Source organism: Pteropus alecto, unplaced genomic scaffold (assembly GCF_000325575.1).
Source record: "Pteropus alecto unplaced genomic scaffold, ASM32557v1 scaffold20, whole genome shotgun sequence".
NCBI lineage: Eukaryota > Metazoa > Chordata > Mammalia > Chiroptera > Pteropodidae > Pteropus > Pteropus alecto.
The window spans coordinates 234,542-244,283 of NW_006436298.1; the positions used below are offsets into that span (position 1 = coordinate 234,542).

Below are 9,742 nucleotides of genomic sequence, written 5' to 3' on the forward strand. Positions count from 1 at the left end.
TTTTTTTTTTTTTTCATTTTACTATACTTTATTAATTTACTGCATGGATTCTACATTATTTTGGTAATTAGAGAAATGTATGGGGAAGAGAAGAATCTCTAAATAAGGTGACTTTTAGGTTAGCTGTCATGCTAAAGCTTGAGATAGGAGAATTTTCACAGACCCAACAGTCTTGAGCCACAACACAATAGACATCCACTTAATTATTGCACATGGACATAGAACTTTTATTCGTATTTGTGTACTTTTTTATACAATACAAACTGTTATCCTAAATCTTTATATCTAAGAGTAAATTTTGGGGAGCATTTTGTCTACAGTATCCATTGAATTCACATTGCTTAATATTTAGAAAAAATAAAAATTGTTGTATACTACGTAAATATCAAGGATGACCACTATAACTACTGCAAGAAGAGTTACCTGAACTCTTGTATATCTGTATCATTGATATGTCATTCAAATACACCACTAATAAATTTCACTGAGAATCTAGCATTGTCTTTATGCTAGTTGTACATCTGGAGTTAATTTTAATTTTAGTCCTGCTTTTAGAATTTCATAGCGTAATCATCGTTGATATGAAACTTGAATAGGTCAATGGAAACTGAATTTACACATATAACCATAACTGAAAATAAAACTTTCTATACAATATATAGAGAATATATAATCTATTATACCTTGACTATAAGGAAAAGAGATCAAAACAAGCAGAATACTTAAGTAATGCAAAGAAAGCGACATTGAAAGAATGCAAGTACTAATTAGAGATTGAAATATTTGCAAATGATTAATGCAAATTAACCAAAGGTGCAATTGAGAATGAAAAGTTATATTATGGAGACATAGAGTATATGGGAACTCTGTACTATTCCACTCAGTTTTGCTATGAACCTAAAACTGCTCTTTAAAAGAATAAAATTTATTTTTAAAAAATCAAGGTGTGAGCAAGGTTTGACTTAGATTCACAAGGTACCTCTCTTCATAAATATAAAGGATACTCAAAACTACCCAAATATTATATTAACACTAGTATAATGCTGTGTGTGTATATATACATATATGTATATATAAAACAGCAAATTTCTCCAAGCAGGATTTAAGTGTAGTTACATTCTCAAAGGACCAGTTTGAGGAGAAAATGGCTGCCATGCCGAAATGGAGAAGAATTAACATAAAAGCCACCTCTTGTCACATATAAAGTTACTTTCATTTCTATTCTGGTTTGTTTGCTATATACATAGAACCATTAGAAAACCAGGGAGCTTCAAGATGAAGGATAGTTTCAAATACTAATCTGGAAGTAATGTGTGTAAGACAGAAAGGTCAATAGGGCAAGCATGGAAGCTAAGAAACCAAGATATGAGTATATGTAAGTATGAGTATATGTTAACTAGCAGTAATGGAATAAAGTAACAGGTCAAAGACATTGCTAAGAAATTCAGTGGCTGAACTGATGATGGAAGAAATAGAAGTATCCAGATGACCAGGGGTTGTAGACATAGATACCTGGAAGAATGGTAAACGCTGAAGAGCAACCTCCTCAAAAAAATATTTTTGACAAATATATACAGGATAACCTTTAACGTTTAAGAAAAACTTCCAGCCACAATTTAGGTAAGTAGGAGATGATGACTCAAAATCCATAGAGGATTTTCAAGGGGAACTAGGATATTTGAGGAAATGGGGTCATCAAGCCTGATTGTGTAATGTTAAGTACCATTAGTATGGGAGTTAATAAACTATTTGGCTGCTTTTATCTGTTTCCACATCTGTTGAATGAGGTTGATATGTATATGAACTTACACAGCACTACAGCTCATGAAGTGTATGCCCATGAAATAGAATTCACTGTGCCAAGAACTTTAATGTGATAACTAAGCTAACTACTAAAATAATTGTTAAAAGAATATGCATGTTAATGGCAATATAATGTTTAAAAAGGCATAAAAGAAAAAGGAATGTATGACAGGACAAAAAAGTAAAATGACATTTATATGCAGATATGTTAATTATATATTTTAATTGGAGTAAATATTCCTATTAAAAGAAAAAGATTGGCATCCTGGATTTTTTTAAAAAAAGAATTATATGCTGTATACAAGACATAAACCTTAAATATAAGTATATGAACAAGTTGAAAGCATGAGGATGGTAGAATGTACTACATGAATACCAGAAAAAGCTAATGTAGCTATTTTTATTTCAGTTAAAGTAGACAAAACCAGGAGCGTTATCAGGGTCACTTCATTTTATCTTTTCATAGTGATAAAGAGTTTCAACTTCACAGGAAGATAATTCTACATTATATGCACTTAATAACAGCTTCAAGACATATAAAGCAATTAAAAGGAGAAATAGGCAAATCCACATTCATACAGGGATAGTTTAACTACTCTTAGTAACAAGTTAGAACAAGACCCCCCCACCCAAAAAAATCAGGGTATAGAATATTTGAACAACGAAAGTAAAAAGTAGTAAACTAATTAACACGTTAAAACAATGACCCATAACTGCAGAATATTTTTAAGTTCTCATGAAACATTTACAAAAATTGACCATGTGCTTGTCCATAAAACAACCCTCAGCAAATTTCACAGATTAGAAATACACAAAATATCTTTCTGACCACAGTATTATATTGAAAATAACAAAATAACCAAAAAATATATATTTTTAGAAATAGAGCGATACTCTTCTAGAATAAAATATATCAAAGCAGAAATTATAATGAAAATTAGAAAATATTTTAAATAACAGTGAAGGAAAACCATATCCAAACTTGCAGAATGCTATTAAAGCTGAGCTTAGACACAGCCTAAGTGCCTACATTAGAAAAGAAATGTGAAGTCGGTAAGCCTTACCTGCATTGCAGTAATTAGAAGCAAGCGGCAAATTAAGCCCAAAGCCCTCTTTACCATCAGTAACATTTTGTTTGTTTTAATGCTTATGTTGTTGGATAATTAATATAGCCACTCCAGCTTTCTTGGGGTTGCTGTTTGCATGATTATCCTTTTCATCCTTTAACTTTTAATCTAGTTATCTATGAATCTAAAGTATAAACAACATATAGTTGGATCATGGTTTTATTTTTTTCAATAGTGTAACAATCCCTGCCTTTTAATTAATCTATTCACATTTAATATTTTATTGGTACAGTTGTATTTTTGTATGCAACTTTTATTTTTTTATATATCATAGTTTGTTCCTCTATTCTTTACTGCTTTTTTCATATTGAGTGAATATTTTCTAATGTAACGTTTTAATTTCTTTAATGATTTTTTTTCACTACACTTTAAGTGATTGCTCTAGGATTTACCATATACATTTTAACTGATCAAATCAGCCTCAGATTTATCCTGGCTTAATTCATTATATCTAGAAGGATTATTCTGCCAGAGGGTAGGGGGAAAGCGGAGTGGGGAAGCAGATTAGGTAAAGGGGGTCAAATATGTGGTGACAGAAAGGAATCCAACTATGGGAGGTGAACACACAGTGTAAACATATATATGCCTTACCGTTAAAGTGTATAGCTGGAACTTACTGGATTTCACCATAAAATATTTAATTAATTAAAAAAATTATTCCTATATAGCTCTATTCCTTTTCCCCTTTTTGTGGTATTATTATACATGTTACATTTATTATTGTTACGACCCTAACAATACATTATTATAATTATTTGTCATATATAGCTATTTCCTTAGCCCAATACAGCTTCACTACTACCCACCTCCTTTGTGCTATTATTGGCATATATATTATACTTATATCACATAACCATGTTCTTGGCTCAATAATACATTATATCTGTATTATTTTATACAATTGCTTATTAAATCAAGATATAAAGGAGAAAAATTATACATATAACCTGTTATAATTTTATGACTACTTTTACTGGTGCTCTGTTCTTTCATGTGAATTTGAATTACCATTAGAGTTAAATTGCTTTCAGCTTAAAGAATTAAAGAATTTCCTTCCAGCTTAAAGTATTTCTTGTAAGGCAGATCTGCTAGCAACAAATTCTCCAAGTTTTTGTTTACCTGGTAGAGTCTTCATTTCACCTCACTTTTGAAAAATCACTTTGCTGGCTATAAGATTCTTGATATACATTTACTTCTTTGAGCACTTTGCATATGTTACCCTCCTGCTTTTTGCCTGCCATTGTTTCTGTTGAGAAATCTGTTAATCTTATTGGGGTTCTTTTGTTAAGCAACAAATTGTTTTTCTCTGTTACTTTTACAATTTTCTCCTTGTCTTTGACTTTCAGCCTTTTTACTATTACGAGTCTGTTTGTGAATCTTTTTGTATTTATACTCATTTGGGTTTGTTTCTCTGAGGATCTCTTCATCTTTCTTCATTTTTTTCCCTCTCTGTTCTTTGGTTTGTATAAACTGTCAATCAATCTTGAAATTCACTTATTTTTTCTTCTACCAGTTCAAATCTGTTTAACCTCCCTAAGAAATTTTTTATTTTACTTTTCAACTCATAATTTTCCATTTGTTGGTTGGTTAGTTGGGTGTGTGTGTGTGTGTGTTTACTTTATTGATACTCTATTTAATGAGACTTTGTTATACCTTCCTTTACTCGTTTAAGTCATGGTTGTTATGGTATATCTGTGTCCACCACGCCGTCCCCTGCAATTCATATATTGAATCCCTAACTTCCAGTTTGTCTGTATTTGGAGATGGGCCTTTAAGGAAGTAAAGTTAAATGAGGTCATCCAGGTGAGTCCTGATCAGATAGAATTATTGTCCTTACGAGACCCCAGAGTGTTCTCTCTTTTTCATTATGTATGCACGAAGAAGAGGTCACATGAACACACAGCAAAATGGTGGCTACCTACAGGCCAAGAGAAGAGGCCTCAGAATAAACCCTACCTTGCCAGCACCTTGATTTTGGAGTTCTCAGCCTCAGAACTGTGAGATATAAATTTCTGCTGTTTAAGCCACTCAGCCTGTGGTATTTTGTTATGGTAGCTCAGACTAAAGCAATGGTATTCTTTAGTTCTGTGAACATATTTATAATGGTTATTTTGAAGTCACTTACTGATAAATCTGGCATCTGGTTACTCTCACAGGCGATTTCTGTTGCTTACTTTTTTCCCCCCAATGTATGGGGCATGCTTTCTTGTCTCTTTAAATGCTTTATGATTTTTTTTGTTGGAAATTGGACAGTTTAGATAATAAGTATTAGCAATGATGGGTACTGGTCCCTTGACTTTCTCCCTCCTATGGCCTGGGTATTGTTATTTGCTTATTTGTTTAGTGACAGGCTGGATTATTTTATTTCATCTCCTATTTCATCTCCTATTGTCTAAGCCTTTGATGTTTCCCCAGGATGGAGCAACTTTAAGTATGCCCATAGTCACTTTGGGATGACAGTGAATTTGGTAGTGCTCTATTCTTCTTTACATGATCACACCTAGCTGTTAAATACCACTAATTGCTGGCCGCTTGTTAAATTGTTTTGAATAATATCCTGGGATTAGATCATTAATAAATTACTCTGCAAACTAGTCAATCTAGTCACATTGTGGTCCCTTTGAAAGAATAATTTCTGAGGTCAATATTTGTTCTGATTCCTCTCAGCTGTCTTATTCCATAGTTACCACCTACAAATTACCAGCCCTACAATTTATCCTGTATCTTGAACCTCCTCCCAATTGCCTCTCACCTTAACCTCCACTGTGCTTGTGTGCACCCCTTAGGTTTCAACGTCTTCAGGCTCTGTTGCAAATAAAGTCAGTCCTTTGGGAAGAGATTAGTAGGAGTTCTCTATTTTGCGGTCTGCTCCTCCCTTCAGGCACAGCCTCTGAGCCAGGGTTGTGGGGCTGAAAGTGGAGACATTGGCAGGTGTCTCAGTGACACCCTACTCTGCAAGCTGAACACTTTGCGGAAGGGATGGCAGCAGCCTGAGGTCCTCTCAGTTTGCTTCTCCTGGTATGGAACCACCAAATATGAACAGAAACAAGGGTTGTCAGGGCCTCAGCTCACTTTGCCCAATTTAGAGCCTCTGTTCCACAAATGGGCACAGGGTGGAAGAATGGAGCTCCTACCTCTCAACCACACTTATCCAGGCTTTAACTAAGAGCAGAAGCTTCTGTCTCTGCAGAGTCAGAGTATGTGCCACCCCACCGGTACATCAATATATTCACCAACCAGGAAATTCTCTGAGCCTCTTTAAGTTCTCATTGAGGTATTATTACATGGGCATAATTGATTAATGAATTAATGGCCACACTGACTGAACTCAATTGCCAGCCTCGCTCCCCTCCCCTGGAGCCTGGGAGGTGGGACTAATAGTGCCAACCTCTAACCAAATGGTTGTTTTTCTGGCAATAAGCCCCCATCTTGAAGCTACCTACCCCACCATGTGAATCTGATTTTCACTCTGAGAATAGAAAAAAGACAAGCAAGCCAACTATCACATCTATTTAACACTGTACTAGAAGTCCTACACAGGGCAATGAAGCAAGCTAGAATTGGAAGAGAAGTAGTAAAATTGCATTATTTGCAGATGACATAATTAGGTATATAGATAATCCAAACTATAAGGAAATTTAGCAAGGTTGTTAGACGGCTTATTTTCAATCTCATAAAATTTTAAACATTTCACCATTTAGACTGTTTTGCTGTAAGTTTTTGTAGATTTCTTTTATCAAATGAAGAAAGTACCTTTAGTATAGAGAAGTGTTTTGTATTTTCATATACCAATAATAATTGAAAATTTTAAAAATACTATTCACAATTGCATAAAAACAAACTAAGAATCTAATGAAATTTAAACAAACTGTAAAACATTGTGAAATATTAAGGATGACTTAAATGAAGAAATTTATACAATGTTCATGGAATGAAAATTCAGTATTATAAAGATACCAGTTTTCTCCAAATTGATTTATAAATTCAATGGAATTCCAAATCCCAGCAGGTTTTTATTATAGAAATTGCTAAGCTGATTCTAAAATTTACAGGGGAAAAACATCCAATACAATATGATGTAAGAACAAAGCGGGAAGACTTACTCTATCAATATCAAAATTAAAAACCTACAGTTATTAGGACAGAGTAGTCCTAATTGCTGCAAGGATTTAATATGTCTTGCAAACACTAAATCTGGTATCGCAAGGAATTGGTGCAAGGATACAAAAATAGAGCAGAGAGACAGAACAGAGTTCAGAAAGAAACTTACACATGCATGTACCCTTGATTTATGACAAAGATGGTACTACTGAGCAATGGAGAAAAATCAGGGAATTCAAAAATTTACGTGTGCACAATTGGAAATCTATATATTTGTATTAAAAAAGTTTGACCTCTATACCTCTATTTCAGGTGGATTATAGATCTAAATATAAAAGTCAAAATATAAAATTTTTAAAATAAAAATAGGGAAATATAATGAGCTTTGGGCAGGCAAGGATTGTCAAAGGGCAGAAATTTGTAATTGGACATTAAAATTAAAGACTTACACTCATTAAAAGATACCATTAAGAGAATGAAAAGACAAGCTGTAAAATGGGTGATGGAATTTGCAAAACATAGTGACAAATGGGTTATATTCACAAAATTCATTTTTAATGAAATTAAAAAGTAAATATTAAAAAACAATTACCTCACGAAAAGGGTACATAAATGACCAATAAATATGTGAAAAGCTGTTAAACTTTATTAGTCATCTGGGAAATGAAAATTAAAACCAAACTAAGCACATACATCTCAGAATGGCTAAAATTAGGTAATAAGACTAAAATACCACTCTTAGCTATAGATCCAAAAGAAATGCATGCTCATATATACTAAGAAGATAAAAATGGTCCTTGCAGCATTTTTCTTGATAACCCCAAACTGAAAATAACCCAAACATCCATCAATGGTAGAATAGTAAAGTTGCAGTATATTTATAGTAATTTTTTTAGCAGAGCACACAGAATAGACACAGTAAGAGAGAAGATGAATGGAATAGAGCAGAAATAAGCACTTATGAAGAACCAAGTAAAAATGTTAGTATAATTTTAAAAATGAATTTAATAGAATATTGAATAAAAACAGTTAAAAGATCAGGCTGGGAAACTCTCAGAAGGTTAACAGAGAGAAAAAAGAGAATGAGAGATATTAAAGGTAGAAATAAAACTTTCAGAAATAAAGTAACCAGAGGGGAAAAATATTTAACAAAGCATTATTTGGTTTCTAGAATGTAGAAGAGACTAAAATATCTGAAAATCTCTGCTTGATAAGATACATCAAACTCTTTTGAAAATCATGCTGAGTTTTTAAGAAAGGGAATGTCCTAGGGTCCCCAAATAAGAGGAAACTGAATTAAAACCGTAGTAGCATTGTGGTAGATAGGAGACAAGGGTATTTGTCTGTCCCAGGTTGGGTTGTAGGTGGGCAAAATGCCTCCCTTGAAGATTTAGAACAATGGGCTTGCCGTCCCAGTGGTCTAAAATTCAAATTTACAGTTGTTGGTCTGGGAAACCATAGTCTGAGAAGCAAACATAAAACTAATCTGGAAGGACTTACTTTCAACCTACATGGGTGGCACAGGATCCCCAAAAGCTCTATTAGAGATGAGCTCATACTCTAAAATTTATAAAATTCTTAAGGAAAAATCCAATAAACTTCAAATTTTAAAATACTAAACTTCAAAACTTCAGGTAATAGACTATAAAATAAGCATGATATATTTAAAATGATTAAAGAAATAAGGAAGTTGTCTCTGCATCTTTGCTCTACAAGCCTCTACAAACTACAACTGATAAATTAATAGGACCAGGGAAGACAAAAGGCTTTTATCATACATGTTCCAAACAGAAGATGTGAAACCCCTGTTTAGGAACCTCCAAGGAGATGACAGGTTTGAAAAGAAGAATCATAAGCAGGAAGCATCATGTACAGAGTTTACATCAATGCTACTAAAAAAGGAGATGACAGGTTTGAAAAGAAGAATCATAAGCGGGAAGCATCATGTACAGATAGTTTATATCAATGCTACTAAAAAAAAAAAAAAAAAGATACTGAAAATTTGGATTAGCTCTAAGTCCAGCAGCTTAGGTTATCTTGTGAAATTCTGTAAACAGCCACTGGCTTTTAATAAGACGAATTAAAGCCCATGTTAGAGGATAAGTTAATTCATTTCTCTCGAAAATACATACATTTCAGTGACTAACAGCAATGACTCAAATTGCTTAGCAGCAGTAGTAACAAGTAAATTTAACTAGGGGATACCCACATAGTTTGGGGGAAAATAATATAAATGACAATAAAACAAATGTGTTTCTAAAAAGGAACTGTTATAGACTTTTCTCCCATGGTAATATAAAACTGAATTTTTGGAAACTTAACACTTGTTTCCACCTGTAATTTATGAAATTATACACATTTAAATTATACGAAGTTGGCAGTTAGTCACACTAAATTTCACAGATTATGTTTAAGAGAAAGTTTATTATGTGTTCCCTCAATGGTTATTTATTAATGTGTTCAATTATGCTTCCTTTTAAAAATGGAATAACTTAGTCTACGGCCATGCCACCCTGAACAAGCTGGATCCCGTCTGATCTCGGAAGCTAAGGAGGATCGGGCCTGGTTAGCACTTGAATGGGAGACCACCTAGGAAGACCAGGTGCTGTAGGCATAAATAATAAGAATAAATAAAAATAAATAAAAAAATATGCAATTAAGCTGAAAATATAGATTCAAAATAAGGTGAGATGCATAAGTGAGAACAAATG

The 9,742-nt window shown here is 33.2% G+C and overlaps 1 pseudogene; it reads left to right on the forward strand.

Annotated features, from left to right (window-relative positions):
* The first annotated feature begins 9,526 nt into the window (after positions 1–9,526).
* On the forward strand, positions 9,527–9,645 carry LOC112480820 (annotated as a pseudogene).
* The last annotated feature ends 97 nt before the right edge of the window (positions 9,646–9,742 follow it).